The sequence below is a fragment of the Alligator mississippiensis genome, chromosome 5 (assembly GCF_030867095.1).
Source record: "Alligator mississippiensis isolate rAllMis1 chromosome 5, rAllMis1, whole genome shotgun sequence".
In the NCBI taxonomy this organism is placed as follows: Eukaryota; Metazoa; Chordata; order Crocodylia; family Alligatoridae; genus Alligator; species Alligator mississippiensis.
The window spans coordinates 139,883,160-139,906,975 of record NC_081828.1 but is presented as its reverse complement, the minus strand read 5'-3'; the positions used below and the strand labels follow the sequence as shown (position 1 = coordinate 139,906,975).

The following is a 23,816-nucleotide window of genomic DNA, read 5'->3' as shown; positions in this document are numbered from 1 at the left end:
GATCAACTAAATGACCTCTGAGGTATGTGGTAGCGCTCTGAGAGAGCAAAGGGTGAGAGAAAGGCTCAGAATACAGGAACCTGTGTACATGTATGTAGGTTTTTACACTGATTCTTACTACATCTTTCAAATAATCCTGAGGAAGAAATTTTAGTTTAAGATAATGTTTTTAGGAAAAAAAAAATAATACATGCACAAAATATTTTTTCTTTAGTAAGGGCTAGATTGTTTCTTTAGATGCAGCCCAGAAGCATGATAACCCCAATGGCACAGCTCTTGCCTGGCTTACTCCAATTTGCTGCAAGCATGAATGACTGGTGCCTCCTGAGACTGGGGGGGGGGGGGGACGGGGGGGCACCATGGTGGTAAGTGGCAACCGCCCATAGCCACCGCCAGCAGTGTTGGCAGCGAGGGTGGAGGAGTTGTGGTAGAGGTGAGCGGTGACTGCCTGCAGCTGCTGCTGGCTGCATCAACAGTGAGAGGGGGCAGGTGCAGGTGGCGACACCCCACAGAAACTGGCGGTGGCAGCCAATCTGGGGAGGGGGGCACATGCCCCCTTGGTGCCCCCCCCTGTGCATCTCCTATGGCTACAAGGGTGATCTGCTACAACTTTGGGAAGTTGGATCTGCCACCTCCAGTTTCTGGATCTGGAAGGGACACCAGGGTTTTCTTAGCTTTTCAACCATTTGCTTGTCCCTGAGAGAAACATCTTGCATATGCCCAGGGCACCAGGGCTCTCCCTGGCTTTCAGGTAAAAAAAGGTAGGAAGCCTTAGGGTGTAAACAGATGTCATCCTTGTGTCACCATACAATTTTATATGGTGGCACAAAGGCCAAGCAAAAAGACACCCATACCACTTGTTACACCACAAATGCCCCAAATTTGTGACTGTAACATAGGTGGTATCAGTTTGTTTCACTGTCTTGCAGTAGATGTCTGTTTATTTCAAGGCACGAATGAGAGTGTGGGCAGCCCAGAACTGCTTGCTATCACCAGCTACTCCAGGCAGGCACTCCTGGGGCTTCAGGGGCCCAATCCTGAGTGCCCTAGGAATTCCCAGGGTGGTCAGGATTGGGCCCCTGAAGCCCCCAGGAGCACCTGTCTGGACTCCTGGGAGTCCCTGGGTATGCATCTCTACAAATGGGGAACCCCAGGTTTCCCTTCTAGAAGAGGAATGGCTGAGGATTCCCTAGGCACTCCTCTGCTAGTGGGGAAACCCAGAATTCCCCTGTTTTCTGAGGGGTACCCCAAGTATTGTTCACCTCCCAGGAGTGGCAGGAACCTGACCCAGCAGGAAACTTGGCCATGTTTGTTTTGGCCAGTTAAATGAATTGGCTGGGTTGGGACACATGCTGGCAAACTGCACTTCATTTGGCAATATCGATTTACACCCTTAGTATGACTGTGGAAAGGGGAGTGTGGGAATGCTTACTCCCGCCATGTGACCCTGCATGGGACCAACTTTGCCCTAAATAATTTGTTGTATCCGAGAGCAGAACTTGACTCGGAATATTGAATATCAAAACCAATTAATAAGATAGACGGCCTGGTAATGTTTGGTTTTAAGCACATGTTCCCACTAATCTCTGCGTGGGATTCTTCTTAATTACAGATAGAACACTATGGTCTACTGGATGGTAAACTTCAACAGGAATAACATCAAACACAATATAAACTCATTCTTTCAGACATTACCTCAGACTTCACTATTTAGGAAATACACCAAGAATATTTCCACCACAAAATAATCTGTCTATGCCAAATTTTCGTCTCAATTACATTGATATATATTTAGAATCACTTTGCCAAGAGTCATTGGAACATCACTGGATTTTTGCCCTGTATGCATTCAATTTTCTTTTTCTTTCTAGACTAAAGTAGTAGCATAACTAAGCATAGAAAAGCAGAACTGAGTACCTGGACATCCTGCTGCTGCTGTTAGAGCAACATCTGGGGCAGACAATGCTGCAGTGGGCCAGGGACTGTGTTTTAGTTTCCAGTGAGCACATTTACACATGCAGTTAGTGCAAAGCAATAAACTCCTGGGCACACTGTTTGAATGTGTCCCTGAGACTGCTGCATGTTGAGCTGGATCAGAGCAGCCCTAGCTGGCAGGATGCCTGGGGGGTGGGTGTCAGCCTAAAAGCCTGGGGCTGCTCCCCCAGTTCAACGTGCTGTGGAGAGGCTGGCTGGGGCATGAGGGTGCTTCAGTGCAGTGCTAGCCGACAGGCAATCCCCTCACTGAAGCATCCTTGTGCCCCATCCAGCCAAGGCAGCATCTACATGTGTGATCTGGTGGAGTTAAACTCTACAGCAGGTATTTCCAAGTACTGTCTTCCTGCAGAGTTAGTTAGTTTACTCCAGCTTAATAGGGGCACACTTGCAGACACATGACATTTACTGTGGAGTTAATTAGCCTACTCTGCAGTAAACACCCAGTGTAGGTAAGACTCCTCCTGTGTGCCACCCCCTCCGGTGCTCCCTCTGGCTGCCCCCTCCTCAAAGCATGAACCCTGCTTTTTATGCCGCTGTACTAAAGTAACAGTTTGTGCTGCAGTGTCATCTGATAAACAGGTAGGGTAAATTGCTAGAGTAACAAGTTCCATAAAACCCAAAGCTCTTATTCTATTAAACAAATATTTTGAAGGAGCAGAGGAGGTGTAAAATAGCACTGCCTATCAGAATGTTAAAACTTGAGTACCTAATGTCTATTGAAATCCATGTTTTGATAACTATATACAAATGCCTTGAAACAAACAAAAGAAATGTTTTTTCTTTTTTTAGTACTGAACAGGTGCAATTTTCATTGACTTTTAAAGGTGTTTGTCAATATCATATCTTCAGAAGACCAGTGATTTGTCTATTGCTGACTATTAGAAAATGATGTTTGTCCCTTTCTCCTGGGGGTGTGGTATGGAATGTGTTGGGGCCGAGGGGCTGTGGCCAGCAGCCCGGGCACATGGGCCGGGGAAAGGGTCGTCATGGCGAACTAGAATTAGGCACTGACGCATAGAGGTTCATTAAAGATTATTTTACTTACACTGTAGGTGGTCGTGGTGCAGGCAGGAAAACTTTCTTGAGTTGCAGTTACAAAAAAAAACACACACGTGGAGTTTGCTAGGCTCCACAAAACAAACACGAACAGAGCTCTGGATACCACTCACGGAGTTTGCTAGGCTCCGTGGACTGTCCGAAAGGTGACTCTCCACGAAAGCGCGCAGGGTGGGGTACGTCGAGGGATCGTGCGGCAACGGGGAGAGGCTAGAGGTTGATCAGGCCCCTGTATCCTCCTCTAAGGCACACGCGGAGTTTGTTAGGGTCCACAGCGCGCTTAGAGTTCTTCACGAGATGGATGTGAAGTCCTCCAACTTGGGCGGAAACTGCTCTAACCTTATACGGCTAGCAAGCCAATCGCTAGCCGCCACATGGGAATAATTTAGAAACAGCCAATAGTGGGAAACAAATTTGCATGCGGGTGGCGGGAACTCCTTTGCACCGGGGTTTTCTCTATGCAACTGAGAATTGCACCATGCAAAGAAAGCTCCATGTGGCGGGAAATAATTCTGCAGTGCCGAAGCACACACAAAATCATACCCTTTGGGTCATGACAGAATGGAATGCTGGCTCTGTTGTACTGCCCTGCAGAATGCCCTCCTTTGACACCATCACTGGCAAAAAAAGGACCATACACTAGGCCTGTGCGAAGCAGCTAGTATTCACTTTGGATTCAGATTTGGCTGATTCAGGGGACAGTGATTCGATTAGGTGGTTTGAATCACTGTCCTGATTCGATTTGGCCAAATCCGATTTAGAGATTTGGCAGCAGCTGAATCGCCGAATCAGCCAGGCCAGGCCCATACCCTGCCTTTCTCCCAGCCCAGCAATGGCTGCCCCGCCTGCCCCAGCAGCCAGCACTTGGAGGGAAAAAAAAGCCCTGGCTCAGCAGGTGCTGCTGGGCGGGGGACAATACCTGCTGCCCCCCACTGCTGCATGGGGGGGCTCTGTATGAGCCCCCGAATCCTCCCCCAGCCCCCACACGAGTGCCCCGCCTGGGCCAGCTCCAGCCCTTTAAGAAAAAAAAACACCTGAAGAAACCCCCAGACTCACCACTCCTGCCGGTGGGGGGCAATCCCCGCTGCCCCGCACCATGTGGGGGGCTCTGCACTAGACCCCAGAGCCCTGAGGCTGCACCCGAAGTGGTGAGTCCTGGGGCTTTTCTTGGCTTTTTTTTCTTAAAGGGCCAGAGCCCTGGCAGGTAGCTGTGGGGGGGCTGGGGGAGCAGGAGGGGTCGAGGGGGCTTGTGCAGAGCCCCCCATGCAGCGTGGGGCAGTGGGGGGGCAGCGGGGATGGCTCCCCCACCCAGCAGCACCCAGTGAGCACCGGGGCTTTTTTTTAAGTACTGAGCTGGGGTGGGGGGGCAGCCAGGGGTCCCCCCATGGTCCCTTCCCCCAGCCCCCCCTTCCCTGCCCCTAGTACTTACCAGCTCGGAGTGCAGCCACCGGGGACTGTCTGAATCATCAAAACTCTCTGAAACTTTGCCAAAGATTCAGAGAGCTTTGAATCGATTTGGACCTTTAAATCAGTCCTCTGATTAGATTCGGATTTGGAGATTTGGCCACCGAATCAGGCTGAATCTTCTCCGAATTGAATCACCACCTGAAGCTTTGCACAGCCCTACCATACACACACATTGTTTCAGACTGATGTAGGCAGTTTCTTTTATGCATCTGGGATTTCTATTGTACTCCTACTGACTGCATTTTTCCATACATTTGGGTTCCATATCTGCTAATAAGAGTAAAGGTGGCAGCCCCTCCCAATTATTTCCCAATTATTTGAATATGTTTTCTTAAGGAAAAAGCCTAAGTTGCTGTTGCCATAATTATTTCCCCCCCAAAACAAAAATATTTTGGAAAGGGTAAGAAATCACCCTTGAAAAATACACCATGATTTTTGGTTTTCACTTTGCCATTATTCTTTTGACTGGTCAGAGAATTTTAAAACAGAAAACATATTACCTACTTCCCTTTCACAAACCAACCCCTGCCCCTGCTTGTTGCCTGTGATAGGCTGCTGTGCCATAGTTCCACATTAATATTTTTAGGGAAAGGTACAACTTAGCCTTCTGAATTCAGACATTCTGGCCATGTCCACACATGAGTGGATGTTTGGTTCTCTGGGGACAACTAGTGGCAACTCACCTTGTGCCGCTGCTAGTTGTCCCTGTGGAACGTTTGTGCCATTTGCCCTCTGGCATGTGACAGGTTACCTTGGGTGGGGTAGAGGATGCTGGGGCCAGCACTGGGCTGGTACCAGCAGCCTTACTTGGGATCCTGAAGGCCTCCTGGGGCTGCAGCAGCGGCAATCCAGGCGTGTGGCGCCTGGCTGACAGCTGGAAAATGGCTCCGGCTGGCCAGGCTCCCGTTTTGAGCAGCACTTGCTGCCCCCACATGCCCCATTCCAGTTTTTCTTTTTTTTTGTGGGTTTTTTTTTGACCTCTGGATATCCAGGGGTAACCCCCCCCCCCTTTTTGCCCCCCCGCCCGCCCGCTGCTCCCTTGCGGTGCAGAGAACAGCTGAATATGCAGTATGTGGCACCACAGATGTGTCTATGGCACCCCATACCACGTGGCTTTGCTCATCTGGATGCAGGCTCTGATATTACATGTACAAGTAAAACGCTGTGCCTGCTGCAACATCTTAGGGGCCCACAGAGATGCCCACAATGCAGCTGAGTTTTGCTGTGGAGACTATTTGCTCCAAGGAGTAGTTTGGTTGTTTCTATTTCAGGCTACTGTTGTGTAGTTGCCCTCCCCTGTCAAGGATTGACATCTCTCTTCATTAAAAAAAATGATGTGGCCTTCATTAAAAAAAAAAAATTGGCAGGGTCCCCAGGGCAGATGCTGCATATTAAAAATATTCATTTGCAAACAATAAGTGTGCTCCGTTGAGGAACTCTGTTGGTTATGGAGCCTCTGCCAAAACAGCAATTCAGTAATCATGGGAATATCTTGACTTTTTTAATTTACCATATGGAGGTGGATAGTATTCCTGTAAACAGTGCTTTTACAGGAACTGACAATAGAAATCACAAGTTCGGGGAAAATATTTAGAACATACATCCTCAAAAGCTGACTACAAAAGACTGGGAACAGGCTGTTATGCTTAGCTTTAATTTTTAAGAATATCTGCTTCTTGGTAACCAGACTTGAACTTGGCAGTTCCCACACAGTTGTCAGTGCGCTGCCCTTTAAAGTCAGTGAAGTTAGTGACATTTGGAATTAGGGTCACATACAGAAATTATACTTATTGTGTGGTAGGCACACAGAAAATGCTCTACAGCTGTAACTGAACAGATGGTCAGGGCATGTAGAGTGCTGTAAAAATGGTAGATCCTGGTCTTAGAGAACCCTGGATGGATGTGGTATTAGACTTCAGCACTGTAGATTACAGCATCATAACAAATATCTATGCCACATCCCATCATGACTCATGGCAGATGGCACTCCACCGACATCCCACGGAGCATCGAAGCACCCTGCTAACCCCTGCTTTCCCCCTGGGTGGCATTCTAGTCTAAGCCAGAGCTCACGTGGTCTGCCCAAGCACCAGACCAGCCCCACCCCAGGCCATCACTGACAAGAGTCAGCAAAACTCCTGTTTCCAACCTGCTTGTTCTCTGGCCAGCTATGAGCCACTGTGTGGTATTATTGCTCAGTGTGTGGTTTCCATCTATCCCATCTGGCCATTTGTGAAAACTGCAGCTTTTGATTGACACAAAACTGTGGAGAGAAGTGGACAAGCTGGAGGGCAGGGAACAGCTGCAAGCAGACCTGGATAGGTTGGACAAGTGGGCAGAAAACAACAGAATACAATTCAACAAGGAGAAATGCAAAGTGCTGCACCTAGGGAGGAAAAATGTCCAGCACACCTACTGCCTAGGAAATGACCTGCTGGGTGGCACGGAACTGGAAAGGGATCTTGGAGTCCTAGTGGACTCCAAGATGAACATGAGCCGGCAGTGTGACAAAGCCATCAGAAAAGCTAATGGCACTTTATCGTGCATCAGCAGATGCATGATGAATAGATCCAAAGAGGTGATACTTCCCCTCTATCGGGCTCTGTTCAGACTGCAGTTGGAGTACTGCGTGCAATTCTGGGCACCGCACTTCAAGAGGGATGCGGATAACCTGGAGAGGGTCCAGAGAAGGGCCACTTGTATGGTTAAGGGCTTGCAGGCCAAGCCCTACGAGGAGAGACTAGAGAACCTGGACCTTTTCAGCCTCCGCAAGAGAAGGTTGAGAGGCGACCTTGTGGATGCCTATAAGTTCATCACGGGGGAACAGAAGGGAATTGGTGAGGTTTTATTCACCAAGGCACCCCCGTGGGTTACAAGAAATAATGGCCACAAGCTAGCAGAGAGCAGATTTAGACTGGAAATTAGGAAGAACTTCTTCACAGTTAGTGGCCAAGGTGTGGAATGGGCTCCCAAGGGAGGTGGTGCTCTCCCCTACCCTGGGGGTCTTCAAGAGGAGGTTGGATATGCATCTAGCTGGGGTCATCTAGACCCAGCACTCTTTCCTGCCTATGCAGGGGGTCAGACTCGATGATCTATTGAGGTCCCTTCCGACCCTAACATCTATGAATCTATAAATGCTGGGTCGATTGTGGACACTGCATTTACACAGGGTCTGTCAAATATGTTCATTTTGTGCAGTGTTTTGAAGTGTCCATATCCAGATGTCAGTCTGTTCAGCTTGACCCATGCTTCTTTGTCAAGGTTGTGCCCAATGGGGGACTTATTTAGTATTGGTTTAAAATGCTGTAGGAGTAGATTTCAGACCAGATTATTCTAAACCAACATTTCATTTCCATTCACCCCACTCCTTATCTAAATTTAGTCCAACACAGAAGGCTGCAGTACCTGGCTTGCCAGGCTCTCCAGAAACCTGGCAGCAGGGGAGCAGTTAGGGTCTATATTCTTGAAGTCAATTGGTTTAATGCCTTGCAGTGTAGGGAATACATCTATATGTGTGCAAGTTGTACAGCCTGTTATGAGTCTCTGTGCATTGTTAAGTGCAGATCTTTTTAATGTGACAACTTTTGGACCATGCAAGGGCACAGTATTCTGCTGGGTCATATACCATTGCAAATGTGGTGGTTCTGAGCACTTCAAATTTGGCACACTATGCTGTGCTGTCTAAACCTCCTAAGGCAGCTACCTGTGCAGAGACTTCACTGCTGACCTTTTGAATGTGAATTTTACAGGTGAGGAAACGGTCTAATGTGACTCCTTGGTAGCTTGGGGTATGCTCATAGGGATGGATGTGGTTAACTATTCTGATATTCAGCGTGCTCTTGGCTTGATAATTGTCCAGGTGAAAGAGTGATGATACTGATTTATTGACGCTCCCCACTGAACTTGTCCCTTGCAAACACCCTCCAGGCCCCACACACTGGCCTGGAACAAAGGAGAATGTGCCAGGGTCAGGACACCCTATTGTTGTTGGGGACTTATTAGTCTGTGTTACATTGAGTGGGGCCATAAATCTGGGTAATTTACAACTAGCTGCTCCATCCCTCAAGGCCACGTTAATTTCCTGAGAGAGGCCAGCATGTTTATAGGATCCACCTGATGCAAACCCTAATGCAAGCAAGTCCTGATATACAATGAAAACTTCTTTTGAGCCCCACAGCCAGGGTCTAGCCAACAGACAAAACTGCATCTTTGCTGGTGATCCTCTGGGTGCTGTTTAGTAGAGCAGCTACAAATGAGTACCATTGCAGGTAAGCCACTGCAGGAAATGGAAATTCTTCCTAGCAGAAATCCTCCTGGTGACCCACAGTCCAAGGATCCAGGAAGGCATCCAGTGGGGCCTGCTCTGGGGAGCAGCAGTGGGGAAGGGGAAAGGGACCAGACTTCGCAAGACTCAATGGTAGGGTTGGTATTGACTCAGCCCACCTTCCAAGGCCAACTTGCTAGCCCCAGCTGCTTGCAGTTGCCAGTGTAGATGCAGAACCCTAGACAAAATGAGGGTAGAGGGCACGTCCCACCAGGCCAGGCCACTGCTGGCTCAGGTCCCACTGTAGGGGAGTGGTGCGGCTTCTGCAAGGATAGGCAGTCCCCTGGACTCTGCTCCAAGTTCTGGAGTGAGCAAAGTTCCACAGTTTTTCTTTATTATGTACATGAAAAGTTTCACAGCTGCAACATTTAATTGAACCAAGAAGCAGCAGTTTTGTGTGGCATTCCCCCCTACCACCCTAAGATTTTGTGTTTTAGTTTAGCCCCTGTCTTGAATCCTGTGTGCCCCTGGAGGCTGGGGGAGGGGCACAGTGAGCTCCTGCAGGCGGCAGCAGCGCTGGCACTGTTGGCAACAGGAGCATGGTGGAGGCAAGCGGGGAGCTCCTGCAGGTGGCCGCACTGTCAGAAGCGGGGGGGGGGAGGGGGGGTGGTGAGCATCAACCAATGGTCAGCGACCACTTGCAGACACTGCCAGCAGCGGTGACCAGCAGCTATTGCAAACCACCCATAGATGCCACTGATTAAAGCGAGGCACATCTCTTCCTCATCACATTCCCCCGCACTATGGTGTGTGCGCCCCTGGGGAGAGAGAGGGTAAGAGGTACAGTATGGGTTGTCGGCAGTGGTACCCAGGATGTAGGGACAGAGGAGCCCCAGGGCTGGAGACCCATGGCCCAAAGTCAGGATTGGGCAAGGGCACTCAGCCCTCTGGGGCTACTTATCTAAGGACGGCTTGAGGTCCATGTGGATGAGAAGCTACTCAGCCAGGGCTTCATGAATCCGGGTAGCCTGCTGTTGTGCAGGGCCAGGGCCACCAATATCAGCAGGGGAGAATACAGGCATCTGGGATACAAGTGCACATTAGGGCTGTGCAAAATACCATCATTTCATTTTGACCTTGTAACAGGGAACCCTAGCCCTGTTATCCAGAAATAAGGCAGCCCCTTTAAATCCAGAACCTTCCAGGCACAGCCGGCTGGTTGAGCAGGGGTTAAGGATCAAGCCCTGCCAGCTGGTCAGGTGACAGGAAGGGGAAGGCCAGAACCATATAAACCACAGGTGGAGAAGGCCAGGGAGGAGTCAGAGAGGGAGACTCCTGATGACTATGGAGCAGCTGTGGCAACATCCTTGGGAAGAATACGCCATGCTGTGAAACAGAAGCACAATCACATGTAAGCGGGCACTTTGTTCTCTTATTTTTTTCAATTTTCATTATATGGCCATAGGGGCCTATGGTTTACGTTTAATGTTAAAAATGCTGGTGGTTTGTGGATGAGGCTGTAAGGGAAGAAGAGGCCTCGTTAGCACTGAAGGGTGCCATGATAGCAAACTCAGAAGCCCTGCTGCACTAGGGGTGCAGCACTAGGGCCATGAGTCCAAAGTTGCTTGAAGGGGAGATAAGAGCCTTGAAGCTAGGTCCTAGTGGGTGTACTTAGGCAAAAGGCCCTAAGTATAGAAAGAGGAGCAAAGCCAGAGGGGGCTGAGGCCCCAACAGCCTGGTGCTACAGAAGTGCAATGTAGAAGGGCCAGTAGGCCTAGTGTCGTGGACACTATGGAATGGAGGGCCTTGAGCCCGAGCAAGTTAGAGAGCTTGAGCATCAGAGTCAAGCCCTGATTAGTGGGTTTTCATAGATTCATAGATGTTAGGGTCGGAAGGGACCTCAATAGATCATCGAGTCTGACCCCCTGCATAGGCAGGAAAGAGTGCTGGGTCTAGATGACCCCAGCCAGATGCCTATCTAACCTCCTCTTGAAGACCCCCAGGATAGGGGAGAGCACCACCTCCCTTGGGAGCCCGTTCCAGACCTTGGCCACTCTAACTGTGAAGTTCTTCCTAATGTCCAATCTAAATCTGCTCTCTGCTAGCTTGTGGCCATTATTTCTTGTAACCCCCGGGGGCGCCTTGGTGAATAAATACTCACCAATTCCCTTCTGTGTCCCCGTGATGAACTTATAGGCATCCACAAGGTCGCCTCTCAACCTTCTCTTGCGGAGGCTGAAAAGGTCGTTTCTCTAGTCTCTCCTCGTAGGGCTTGGTCTGCAGGCCCTTAACCATACGAGTGGCCCTTCTCTGGACCCTCTCCAGGTTATCCGCATCCCTCTTGAATTGTGGCACCCAGAATTGCACGCAGTACTCCAACTGCGGTCTGACCAGCGCCTGATAGAGGGGAAGTATCACCTCCTTGGATCTATTCGTCACGCATCTGCTGATGCACAATAAAGTGCCATTGGCTTTTTTGATGGTTTCGTCACGCTGCTGACTAATGTTCATCTTGGAGTCCACTAGGACTCCAAGATCCCTTTCCACTTCCGTGCCACCCAGCAGGTCATTCCCTAGGCTGTAGGTGTGCTGGACATTTTTCCTCCCTAGGTGGAGCACTTTGCATTTCTCCTTGTTGAACTGCATCCTGTTGTTTTCTGCCCACTTGTCCAACCTGTCCAGGTCTGCTTGCAGCTGTTCCCTGCCCTCTGGCGTGTCCACTTCTCCCCATAGCTTTGTGTCATCTGCAGACTTGGACAGAGTACATTTCATTCCCTCGTCCAAGTCACTGATGAAGACATTAAAGAGTATCGGTCCAAGGACTGAGCCCTGCGGGACCCCACTGCCCACACCCTTCCAGGTTGAAACCGACCCATCCACCACAACTCGCTGGGTGCGACCCTCTAGCCAATTCACCACCCACCGGACTGTGTAGTCATCTAAATCACAGCCTCTTAACTTGTTCACCAGTATGGGGTGGGATACCATATGGAAGGCCTTCCTGAAGTCTAAGTATACGACATCCACCCCTCCTCCTGTGTCCAGGCGTTTCGTAACCTGGTCATAAAAAGAGACTAGATTGGTCAGGCACGATCTGCCTGCCATGAACCCGTGCTGGTTTCCCCTCAGCATAATTTGTCCTGCCGGACTCTCGCAAATGTGAGCCTTGATAATTTTTTCAAAGACTTTGCCAAGGATGGAGGTGAGACTGACTGGCCTATAGTTGCCCGGGTCCTCCTTCCTCCCCTTCTTGAAAATGGGGACCACATTGGCCCTTTTCCAGTCCTCCGGGACTTGGCCCGTGCGCCACGAGTGTTCAAATATTCCTGCCAGTGGCTCTGCAATGATGTCGGCCAGTGCCTTCAGCACCCTCGGATGGAGCTCATCCGGGCCTGCCGACTTAAAGGCATCCAGTTCTTCCAAGTGACTCTGCACCATCTCAGGGTCTACGCATGGAAGTCTGGCGCCTTGCTGCTGCCTCTCTACAACCCCAGTGAGAGACTTGTCGTGCCGCTCGCTTAGGAACACTGAGGCAAAGAACTCGTTGAGGAGTTCAGCCTTGTCCCCCCTGTCCGTCACCAATTGTTTCTGCCCATTTAGCAGAGGTCCTATTCCTCCCTGGGCCTTCCTTTTACTCCTTATATATCTAAAAAACAATTTCTTGTTGTCCTTTACTTGGGTTGCCATCCTCAGCTCCATGGTAGCTTTGGCCCGTCCAACTGCCTCCCTACAAGCACGAGCAGAGGAGGTATATTCGTCTTTGGTGATCTCTCCCTGGTTCCACTTTTTATGTGCTCCCCTTTTGGCCCTTAGGCTGCTCTGGATTTCTCTGGTCAGCCAGGGAAGCCTCCTGGCCCCTTTCCCTCTTTTACCTCGCACAGGGATCGTCTTGCTTTGTGCCCAAAGGATTGTTTCCTTAAGGCACAGCCACCCTTCTTGGGCTCCCATCACTTCCAAACTTCTACTCTGCAGTGCGTCCTTGACTAATCGCCTAAGTTCATTTAAATCAGCTTTCCTAAAGTCTAGCACTTTCACCCTACTAGTTACCTTACCCACTCGACGTCTTATGGTGAATTCTATTATTAGGTGATCACTGTCCCCCAGATGGCTACTGATCTGTAGGTCCCCTTGAAGCTAGGTCCTAGTGGGTGTACTTAGGCAAAAGGCCGTAAGTATAGAAAGAGGAGCAAAGCCAGAGGGGGCTGAGGCTGACAGGCCTAGGTTGGGGGGAGGGGGTAAGCCCTCAGTGGCTGAGACCCCAACTTAAAGAAAAATTTATAAAACATCTGTGAGGCATAGGGCATGTTAAGGGGAGGTAGGAGCATGCATTTTTGCCCTTAAGGCAACAGCTCATTATCCTACAGGTGGTGAACCTGAAGCCTGTCTGGGAACCTGTGGGTCAGCCACCCTCTTTTTTTTAGAACCAAGTAACATCAAGTCATGGCAGGAGAGTAAAAAGTGGGGGGGGGAAGCTGATCCCCAGAGAAGGTAAATTCAGCAAGACTTGACGGGGCACACCAACTGGCCTATTTAAGAAATGCAGTCAAAGACAGCACCCTGTCACAGACCTCCCTTTCACCGTTTCAAAGGGACAGTGCTTCATTATGTCATTTTGTTTCATTTTGAAGCACGGTAAGTTGTGTTTTGTTGGAACTTTTGCCACTTTGATGTTTCACCCATAGGCTAAAATGGAATCATGAAAATTTTTACAACCTTGTCATTTGTTGCCTGAGTTGGAAGAAAATTGCAGGAATGATAGCCCCTTTGGAGTGCATGAAGCCTGTTAGGTTTCAAGGAGATAGGTGCAGAGGTTTTGGGGAAACTGCACCTCAAACTGTTCAAAACACAACTCCTGACACTTGCTGGCAGCGGCAGCCTTCTCTTATCTGGCATGCAGATCTGGGGGCCTGCACCTTGAGAGGAGTCTGTCACAGCCCCACAACCCTTCCAGGGGTGCGAGGCCCTGGATCTGTGCCTGAGATGAGGAGGCTGCCTCTGCTGCCTAAGACCAGTGCTGGGTGCAGGCTGTGCCCAGCACCAGAGAAGATTGCTGCTGGCACCTATCCCAGGCAGCAGCAGCAGCTTCCTTTCATCCAGTATGCAGATCTGGGGGCCCACACCCCTGGGAGGGCTGTGGGGCTGTGCTGGACTCTTCCTGGGGGTGCGAGCCCCCGGATCTGCACCCCAGATGAAAGGTGGCTGCTGCTACTGCATGGGACAAGCGGCAGCAGCAATCTTCTCCGATGCTGGGAACAGTTTGCACCCAGCACCAGTCCCAGGTGGCAGAGGCAGCCTTCTCTCATCCAGGGTGCAGATCTGGGGGTTCGCACCCCTGGGAGGGCTGCTGGGATGTGCTGGACTCCTTCCAGGGATGTGAGCCCCCGGATGTGTGCACCGGATGAGAGGAGGCTGCCACTTCTGCCTGGGACAGGTAGCTGCAGAAATTTTCTCTGGTGTTGGGACCTACCAAATCACAATTTTGGTAGGTCCCTATTTATGTGTCCTTTGCTATCCTGTGGTAACTGGAAGCTAAATTGGAGCAGTTTATCCCTTCCACTTAGTCTGGGATAGGAGCAGAAGCATTAAAAAACCCCCCAGGAACAGCTAATGCCTGGTAAATCTTCTTCCTCCCTCTCCCCTCCCTTTTTATCTTGGTATAATCATTCATGTGTTCATAATATTAGGTTAAATCAGTGCTAGATAAACAAAATGTGTGTGTATAAGGGAGCAGATGCTTCATATTCAGAGTGTCCAGTAAATAAAATGGAAAGACTCCACTGACCTCAGTGAAACTTATTTGAGGTCCTGAATATATAAACTTTATTTAAAACAAACCTAAAATGAATTACCTTTTCTTTCAAGCATCAGTAGAACTGAACAAAACTTCATTAAGCACAGCATCCATAAGTGTATCCCCTTTTTCAATTAGCAAGTATTTACAAATTGATCTTTAAAAGGGTTTGTCATTCCAAAGTATTCCTAGAATAGTTTGAGGAAACATTTTCAAAGTATGGATGATTGAAAATGAATCAATTCTTTTTGGTATGCAGCTGGTCAGCCATCTCATGTCTGCTCCTTGACTAGATCATATTTCAAGCTAGGAAAAAAAAACGCCAGCAAAGCAGGAATAATTAATACCATATTTTATATGGATTTTCAGGCAAATAACAATTCATGTTTAAAATTAATCCAACTAGTGATCGGCAATTTTTTTTCACAAGTTGAACAAACTTTAGCACACAATACTATTTTCCTAAAAAGTCATATCAGAAGAAAGGTACTCTTTATTTGCTTCTGGTTAATCACTGTAGTTGAAAACTGATCAAGTATCTTATAAGAGTTTTTTGGCAGCTATATGGTACTTTTTTGACTAAAACTGAACTTCCTGACTCTTTTGCTATCTGTACGGAATATATCCAGCTTCTGACAATATTATTTAAATCAGTAGGTTTCATGTATGTATCACTGTTCCCTACTGCCTTAAGGAAGGAACAATTTCCATACCTTTATAAGTGAAACAAGGATTACAGACCTCCTCTAAACTAATGCTGCTGGATGAGAGGAGGCTGCCTCTGCCACCTGGGACTGGCGCTGGGTGTAGCCTGTGCCCAGTGCCAGGGAGGACTGCTGGCAGCAGTGGCAGACTCCTCTCATCCAGCACTCGGATCCAGGGGCTCACACCCCCAGGAAGAGTCTGGCACAGCCCCACAGCCCTCCCGAGGGTGCAGGCCCCCGGATCTGCACACCGGATGAGAGGAGGCTGCCATCTGGAACCGGCACTGAAGCCAAGTAAGCCTGGCTTTGAAACTGGAAATGTTTCGAAACGTTTCAAAACATTTTGAGTGCCCTCATTTCATTTTGAAGCTGTTTTGAAGCCTTTTGTTTCATTTCAATTTTGCTGTTTTGAGCTCGAAACTTGTTGAAACAGCTTCTAAATTAAACACTCGGCACAGTATCTGTTTCAATTGGTCTATGCTGTTTCCAATGGTATTCTGGCATTTGCTTGAAACTATTTACTAGAATTCCACAAAAAGTTTATACCTTGGTACTTGGATACCTGTGGTCCACTATACCAAAAAATTCAAACAAAACCATCTTTAGCTTGTACCTTTCTGGTGGATAGTAGTTGCTCAGTCTCTGTACCCGACTGAGCTGATGTGAGGCATGTGTTGATCAGCAGTTGGAGTGAGTTAACTCTGAATGAGGACCAATTCAGTCAGCTATCACAATGGTAAAAAACAGGTGACAAAATGTAGGCTTATGGGAGCAGCAGAGATAATATGGCAGTAAGAGAACCAGACAATATTTAAAATCTCAGTGTAGCAAAGGTGGGGCTCCCCACCTAGCCATGGTGCTAAGTTCCCCACTTGCCTTTGGGCACGCCCCCCACCTGACTCTCCTGCCATGCCTTGTTATTATTTATCTTAATTAGGCGGGAGGCTGCCCATTTACTGCCCCGATGCCAGGGGGTGCTGTCTGCGGCCCTGTACCTCCCCTACACAGCAGCCCAAGCCTTGCAGATGGCATCCAGATGTTACACTGCTCCCAGCTTACCACCAGAGCAAGCTTAGGCCGCGCTGTCAGGCCTCAGTTGCACGCACATTCATACCGCTCACCTCTCACTCGGGCCTCACACTCCACCCTCTCTCACAGGGTCTCTTTCATGTATCACCAACTTATGCTACCTTGCTTCCTCTTGGAGCGGGCCCCCTTTGGCCATAGGCTTAGGTAGTCCATTCCTTGGGTGGTAGACGTACTGTCTATTGGGCCTCTCCCGTGGCCCTCACTGGGGTAGTGTCCAGTCGATTACCCAACCAGGTCTAAGCTTACTCTGGCCCCTTCCGGGAGCAACTTGATGTGTATATAAACGTACTGGGCCCTCAGCCCTCTGGTTCTTCTCTCCCTTCACTTGGGGCTCCTCGTCTCTTCCCCCTTTATTCAGGGCTCCACACCGCCCCCTCACATGGGGGCGCAGAGCTTTCTTCCCCTGTGGGTTCAGGTGGCTGTAGCCATGCTTGGCCCCCTTTACTCAGGTCGGGTGTTACCCAACCCACCCAAAGGTGGGAGCTGGGGTTAAGGTGCCCCGACCCACCTTTCAGCGGGGTGGTAACTGTCCTGGCCTTTCCTGGGGGCTCCCGCACCACTGAGAGCCCCACCAGGCCACCCACTCCCAGCAGGGTGCAGTTTTAGGTTATGCCCAGGACCAGAAGCCTCCAAACCATCCCCTACAGCTCCTCCCTTACCTCCAGGGTGTTTCCTGAAGCCTCACAGCCAGGTGATGTTTTTACCTGGCTTGCCAGCAGCAAAATGCTGTGCTTACATAGGCAGCCCTGAATCTAAAATGGCTGCTGTAATCAGGCACCTGCTGGCTGCTTGGCTCAGGCCCTTAAAGTGGCAGGCACAAACAGTGCCCTGCCACACACAGAATGTCTAAAGACCTTTGCTATAAGACCTTGGTTCCAAGGGGGTTACTTAAATACCTCAGAGCACTTGAAATCTCCACTGAGCATGAAGGGATCTGCCTTGCTGGATTCATGAAGAGAGTGATTTTGAGAGTGTGGGATCTAGAATACAAGGTGACTGACCAGAACTTTGAGCATCACCATTTTTCAGAAGTTAAAATAGGGCAGGAGGTGAAGGGGACAAGAAATAGAAGTGACAAGGAAATACATGAGGGATCCAAAACTGCTATTGGTTATCATTTATTACAAGAAATCCATTGTTTTGGGATTAAGAATCAATTGAAGGAAATACAGGGGGAGAATTGCAACATTAGTTTACTGCTATTCAGCCCTTTACTTCAACATTGGGCACATCTACAGGAGATACTATGTCGCTGTAGTGACAAGCTAAGGTAATATAGGTCATTGTTACAGTGATGTAGCATCGTCAGGCACAAAATATGACACCGATGCTCTGTAGCAATCAGCTATGTCACTGGAGCTTGTTGCTATGGCGCCGTAGTGTCTAAAGATAATTGTGTGCCACTGGGACTGCACAGTCATTTAGTACTTGCTTTGCTAGTACTAAATGACTGTGTAGTACCAAATGTGCGGTCAGGGGCATGTCTTAATGGGGCATACCCATTAAGAATAGAAGAACTGCTATTTACTGGATCAGGCCATAGGTCCAACTTGCCCAGTAACTTATGTCACACAATGACAGAAGTGACATTTACTATCAATGACTGACTTTTTATTTTTAATCTCTTGATCTGATAGCAATCTATGTTTTTATTTAATTTATTTGATAATGCCTAGTTTACCCGCAAGAGTGGAATCTTTATTTAGAGCAGCAGTAGTTTAGAAACTGAGGTGGCACTCAGCTAGATGTGCTTCTGTGGTGGTGAAATATTTGGACCAGTTTCTCCACTCCCCCTGGCATAAATCAGGCATAGCTCCAGTGAAGTCTACAGCAATACACTATTGTGAAAGCAGTGGAAGAAACAGGCTCATTGGCACCAAACTGACTAGCACCATGATTGAAAGGGATCTAGGGGTAATAATAGACCATAGTATGAACATGAGTCGTCAGTGCAATGCTGTAGCCAGAAGGGCAAACAATATTCTGGCATGCACCAAGCGATGCATCGCAACACCAAGGAAGTGATTCTTTTGCTTTACTCAGCATTGGTGAGACTGCAGCTGGAGTACCGTGTCCAGTTCTGGGTGCTGCACCAGTGGCATACTGATGGGGTGGCGGTAGGGGTCCATGGCCGCCAGGCTCAGGGCTGGGGGGGGGGGGGGGCACCAGCCAGCCAGCCAGCCAGCCAGCCAGCCAGCCACAAAACCAGAATTGGTGGTAGCAGTGTGGAGAGCTTCTGGTTCTGCCCCCCCATCTGCAAATTGGGCACTGGGGGACCTCCCCACCCCCGTTCTGCAATGGGGTGGGGGGTGGTGTGCAAATGTAAGCATTGGCCCCTGGGCACTGGAGATCCTCAGTATGCCACTGCGCCACACTTCAACAAGAATGTGTTTGAGAGAGTCCAATGAAGAGCCACCCGTATGATCAGAGACTTGCAAAGCAAGCCATACAAGCAAAGGCTGAGGGATTTGGGTCTCTTCAGTCTAAAAAAGAGAAAGCTGAGAGGGGATGTGGTAGCATCTCATTGCTACATCAGGGGCTCAGTGATCAACTGTTCACCAGGGCACCCTTGGGGAAAACCAGGAGTAATGGCCACAAACTCCTAGAAGACCATTTCAGGCTTAGCACTAGGAAAAACTTCTTCACAGTCAGGGTGTCCAGACTGTGGAATAAGCTCCCTCCAGAGGTGGTGCCATCACCTACCCTGGAAATCTTCAAGAGGCGACTAGATGATTACCTTGGTGGGGTCACCTGACCCCAGTTGTCTTTCTTGCATAGTGCAGAAGAGCTGGACCCGATGATTTTGTGAGGTCCCTTCCAGCCCTTTACAATCTATGAGTCTGTGGACAGTGCAAACCCTCTGGACACAAGCTTTTCCTGTCATGTCTGAGCTGCATCCATTTGGTGATTTGCTGTGGGGAGGATACACAGCATATCATATAGAAAGTGGTAGATTGTACCCACAGTGATAGAAGAGATTGCAGTTTACACAATAGGTAAAATTTCCCAAGGTGCCTACAGTCAATTTTCATTGGAATTTGAGAACATAAGTGACTTAGGGCTAGAGCCACAAGGGGACTTGGGTATCTAAATGCCTTTGTAGGAGGTAAAGTCCAACATTAGGTGCCATCAGCATTCACAAAATCTCTAATCCTGCAGGTGACTAAATATTTGCTGCTACACTATCTAAGTCCTTTGCCAGTTGGCAGCTTGCTCCAGCCGGATTCATAAACTGAGTATTGAGCAGCATTCTTTTGCTTATCTTGTCTGTGGTGCCTGGTCTAGTAGGCATTCTCAGACTATGCCTAAGATGCACAAAAGATGGTGGAGAACAAGATTTTGAGGGAGCATTTCATATGCTGGGTATGGGAGAGGGACATGCTTCCTCAGAGCATATCCTCAAAAAAGAGATGTAATGTTTCATGAGGCATGGTTGGACATTAAGTACGCACAAGCAGTACTCCACATGCTTTCCCCCCCGATCCTAGGAGATGCAACTTATGTATGTATATTTTTCTCCACACTGCACAGCATAAAAGTCCAGTTTCTTAATATGGCCAGGTCCCAGAACCTTATTTTGGTGGTTTGTTCTTGCTAAGCAGGTTCTTAGGTATTTTATTACTCCCTCTCTGCTTCAGTCTGCAGGAATAGTTTATAGAAAAGTTGATTTCAGTGATGACATTTGGAGTCATAAAGAAAGTGCAGCCAGTAACTTAAGTATTGAAAGTAAATTGGATGTATTTGATGGATTTGGATTACTTGAATTCTAAAATTTAAAACTGTTCTTGAGGGTTGCTACTAAAATCTTGGTCTCTGCCTGTACATGCAAAAATTCAGTTGTACCTGATCCAATGCTCTGCTAAATTCTTCAAACCAAGGGTAAATTGATGGTGAAATATATGTAACCAGCAGAACCCATTTGGTATGCCAAGAAAAGCCATTTAAAAGTGTCTGTTGGCTTAAGAAACAGATTCCATCTGTCTTCCAAAAGATTGCTTTGTACCTCTTCACAGCCAAACAGTTGTTGACAGTGTATAATTATAATACATCTATTTTCAAAAGTGATGAAGGAAAAAAATCAGAGTCAGAAAATACAGAGAACTTCTTAAAACTATTGTGAAACTGTCATTCTGATTGGCCTGGTGATAATTGGCTTTCACTTAGTTTTAGTAGTGTCCAATGAGAAAGGAATCCATGCAAAAAAAGAAGAAAATCTTATATGCGTGTGTGAGAAGGAACTTGTCTGTCCTTCAGTTATTTCTTTCCTATCCCTCATCTCTTCCAATATTAATATCCCTACTTCGGCTAAGCAGGCATTCCATCTCAGGTGGCTAAGCTGTCTTTACTTCAGAGCCATCAGTTTCATTTCTGGACTGGTCAAAGCATATATTAAGAGAAATGAAGGGTGTTCCCTGCTCATAGCACAGTATTTATCTATGTAGTAGCCCATGTTTTCAAAACTCGGGCTTATCAAAGCACTGCAGATACTACCAAAATTGGCTTTTAATTTTAGATTTGTACAGTAGTTTAGCAATTCTCTTGTTCCAGTGTTCAATGTGCAGCTAGACGTATTATATTAAAGTTATCCTAGAGTTATCTGACAAGATGATGGATTTGACTTACCTTACCGGCCTTTGGCAAGTAGAAAAATGTCAGTCATGGGAAAAGAAAGAAAGCAAAATACTTTTCTTGGAAGCTGACAACCTTTATAGACAATTTCAGGTCCAGCTTTGTTCCCGTCAGCTGCTGAGGCAGCAACCAATATGAAATGTAGCTCAAATCTTGATGGTAAGATGGAAAAAGACATATGAGAACAATTAAAAGCAAATTGATTGATACAGCAGCATTGTTTTTAATAAGTTATATACAAATGGGTTGTTTTAAACTATAGCTGATACCATATGTGGTGCTGGGAACATAGTTAAGCTGCTTTCTTGTATCAAAGAAACACCTAATTAATGAAACAGAGAAAGGGACTACTTTGTTTTATTTGTGAATTGCTTCAAAATTGACCTGCCTTGCAGTGGAGAATGAGTGGTACTTTAATCATGGTGTAATTAGCTTAGCATCTCAGTAACTTTTTGTTGGTATCCAAGGCAGCATTAGTGTATCTTAGAGAATCATGTAGACAGAAGTCATCTGCCTATCCATCAGTTAAAATTTTAAAATTCTATAAAGAATCATTTGACTAAGAAATGAACATATGGCTTTGTGCCTTGTTGAAACATATGACAGTTAATAAATGGGTGATAAAACTGGATTCTGACTGCATGGCTGTTCCCTGAACTTATTCAACTTTCTCCTAAGATTTTATGTAAACACTGCAAATGATTTAATATCCTTGAAATATAGTGCGGTGCAACCATAAGATTGTGATGACCCTTATAAACATTTGTATGAATATATCACTGGGTTTTTTTTTTCTGGAGAAACCTTTACCTGATATGCATGCTACATTGGTCTTTATTTCTTTTGGAAGTGAAATGTATTGTTTTAGTATACTTTGCTTTATTGTATGCATTTTTGATTCTTAGATTTCTATTTTAATTGTTTTGGCAAAGTATATAACACAAAGTAAAAGAAAAAAAACGAGGGACATAACTTTAATACTGGTTCTAGCGTTATATTATAAATAAGCCTGTCTATTAAACAACCTTTTCAGGAGTCCTTATATTAAGGATAATTTCTCCTCTTAAAGCTTTCAACTGGATGACGATTTTCTGTGGCTGTAAACTTATGCTGCATTTCTCTTGGGAGAAAGCCTTATGCTTTGGGATCCTACAGAGGTATACATCTACTGTTCCACTAAAAGTACCTGTGAAGCCTGTGGGATAAAAATGTGCTAATCCTTTTCCCTGGGACATCCTGGTGTAGGTCTATAAGGGTATTGTGGGTCAATCCAGGACAAGACTGTCAGACTATGTGCTCTCAATGATTACCAACTAGCATAGGAGCAGCAATGCAGTTTGGAAGGGTGTAAATGGCTGTGCTGCTCTTGTTTTGATTTGGATCAAAACCCAGGAGAATCAGGATCCCCTCAAATGAGATATCTATTTACTGTTTGTGTGTCACACTGTGCTCTTGACCTCAGCTTCTGCTCTTATCTGCCTTAGTATAAATACAAAGTAGTCCCTTTTCAATCAATAGATACTCTGAATTCAGATCAGTGTATAGAAGAGCTGAACTAGACTTCTGATACTGATATTTACTCTGGGTCAAACCGTGTTGTCCTTAATTATGATAAGATTCTATAATTACACCAGTGTAAATTTGGATTGATTTCTGAATTTATACCAATGTATTTGCAAGTAGAATGGGACTTCTTTTTTTTCTGCCTTTAAACAGGGGAAGCTCATTCAAATGAATCTGAATGTTTTTCTGTATGACAACTGAGATTATGAACATAAAGAACTTCAGAATTTAGCCCATTAATAGTATTTTGATTAATAGTTTATATATTGTTTGATAGAAAAACTAACAAATGCCTAGCAGAAGCATAAATGGGATTTTTTTTTATCTTGACCTTCATTAAAAATAACCCCTAACCTTATAGGATCTAGTGTTTTCATTCACACCCATCTGCTGGACTACCTGCCTGTGGGAGCTCAGCCCTGGCAATCTTTTAGTCTCATGATGCTGAGTGAATACAGTTCTAAATGCACCTGTTTCCCTAAAAAGGATAATTGGAAAATAGGATGAAGTGATCACCAGATGTTTATTCTGTTTCCTCCACCCATACTCCCAGCTCTTGTTGACCTGAACAGCTTGGTACTAGAATTCTAGGCTCCTGCCCTGTACTGCTTTTAGATCATCAGGCAACTGTAGTAAATACTGCAGCATAAAGAAAGCATTGGGTTTTTTTTATTGTCTTTTTCATCCATTCTTAACCTTAAGTTTACTTTTATTCTAGTTCTGTGAAGGCATGCAGGTATTAGCTGAGCGATAAAATTGTTCATGTGTTTAGAAGGCACTGGAAAATTAATTTTTCCTGTGTAAGCTATACCTGCTACAACGAGCAGAAACCTGGCCTTCAGACTGACTGGGAAAATGATGAAATGTGTCCAGCTCTGAAAATAAGGTGGGTTGATATGTTATACTGATGCTTTCTGTAAGGTCAAATCTCCAAATCATTTATGAATATTTTTGGTGATATGTCATAAAATCTGTTCTCTCAATCAGCATCAACTGATCTTGTCAAATAAAATTAGAAATCTCTTGCTAGCCAGTAGTGCCAACTGTCTATAAATTTATGTATAAACAATAAAAACAAGGCTAAAAGTATCTGTCCATAAAAATCCATAAAAAATTGAGCTGTCATTAACCCTCCCCCCCCAATCTAGGCAACCAGAGCTTGATTGAAGCTCTGTCACTAGAAAGAAGTTTGAGACAATACTGAAACATAGACAGAGCACAGCAGTGCTGAGTGGGAGTGCAGCACCCTGAAGGGAAC

General features: G+C 46.8%; 1 protein-coding gene and 1 long non-coding RNA gene across 2 annotated transcripts in view; one reads left to right on the top strand and one right to left on the bottom strand.

Annotated features, from left to right (window-relative positions):
• LOC102564087 (collagen alpha-6(VI) chain) overlaps positions 1 to 23,816 on the top strand; it is a 109,157-nt gene that overhangs the window by 1,316 nt on the left and 84,025 nt on the right. The window contains exon 2 of the mRNA XM_059728797.1: positions 23,277 to 23,444. The gene's annotated coding sequence lies outside the window, so the exon portion shown is untranslated. The remainder of the gene's footprint in view (positions 1 to 23,276; positions 23,445 to 23,816) is intronic.
• LOC132250663 (uncharacterized) lies at positions 14,559 to 17,105 on the bottom strand. The gene is made up of 3 exons (XR_009462263.1): positions 17,026 to 17,105; positions 15,891 to 16,002; positions 14,559 to 14,879 (listed from the first exon to the last, which is right to left on the bottom strand). It is a non-coding gene; the product is annotated as an uncharacterized LOC132250663 (long non-coding RNA).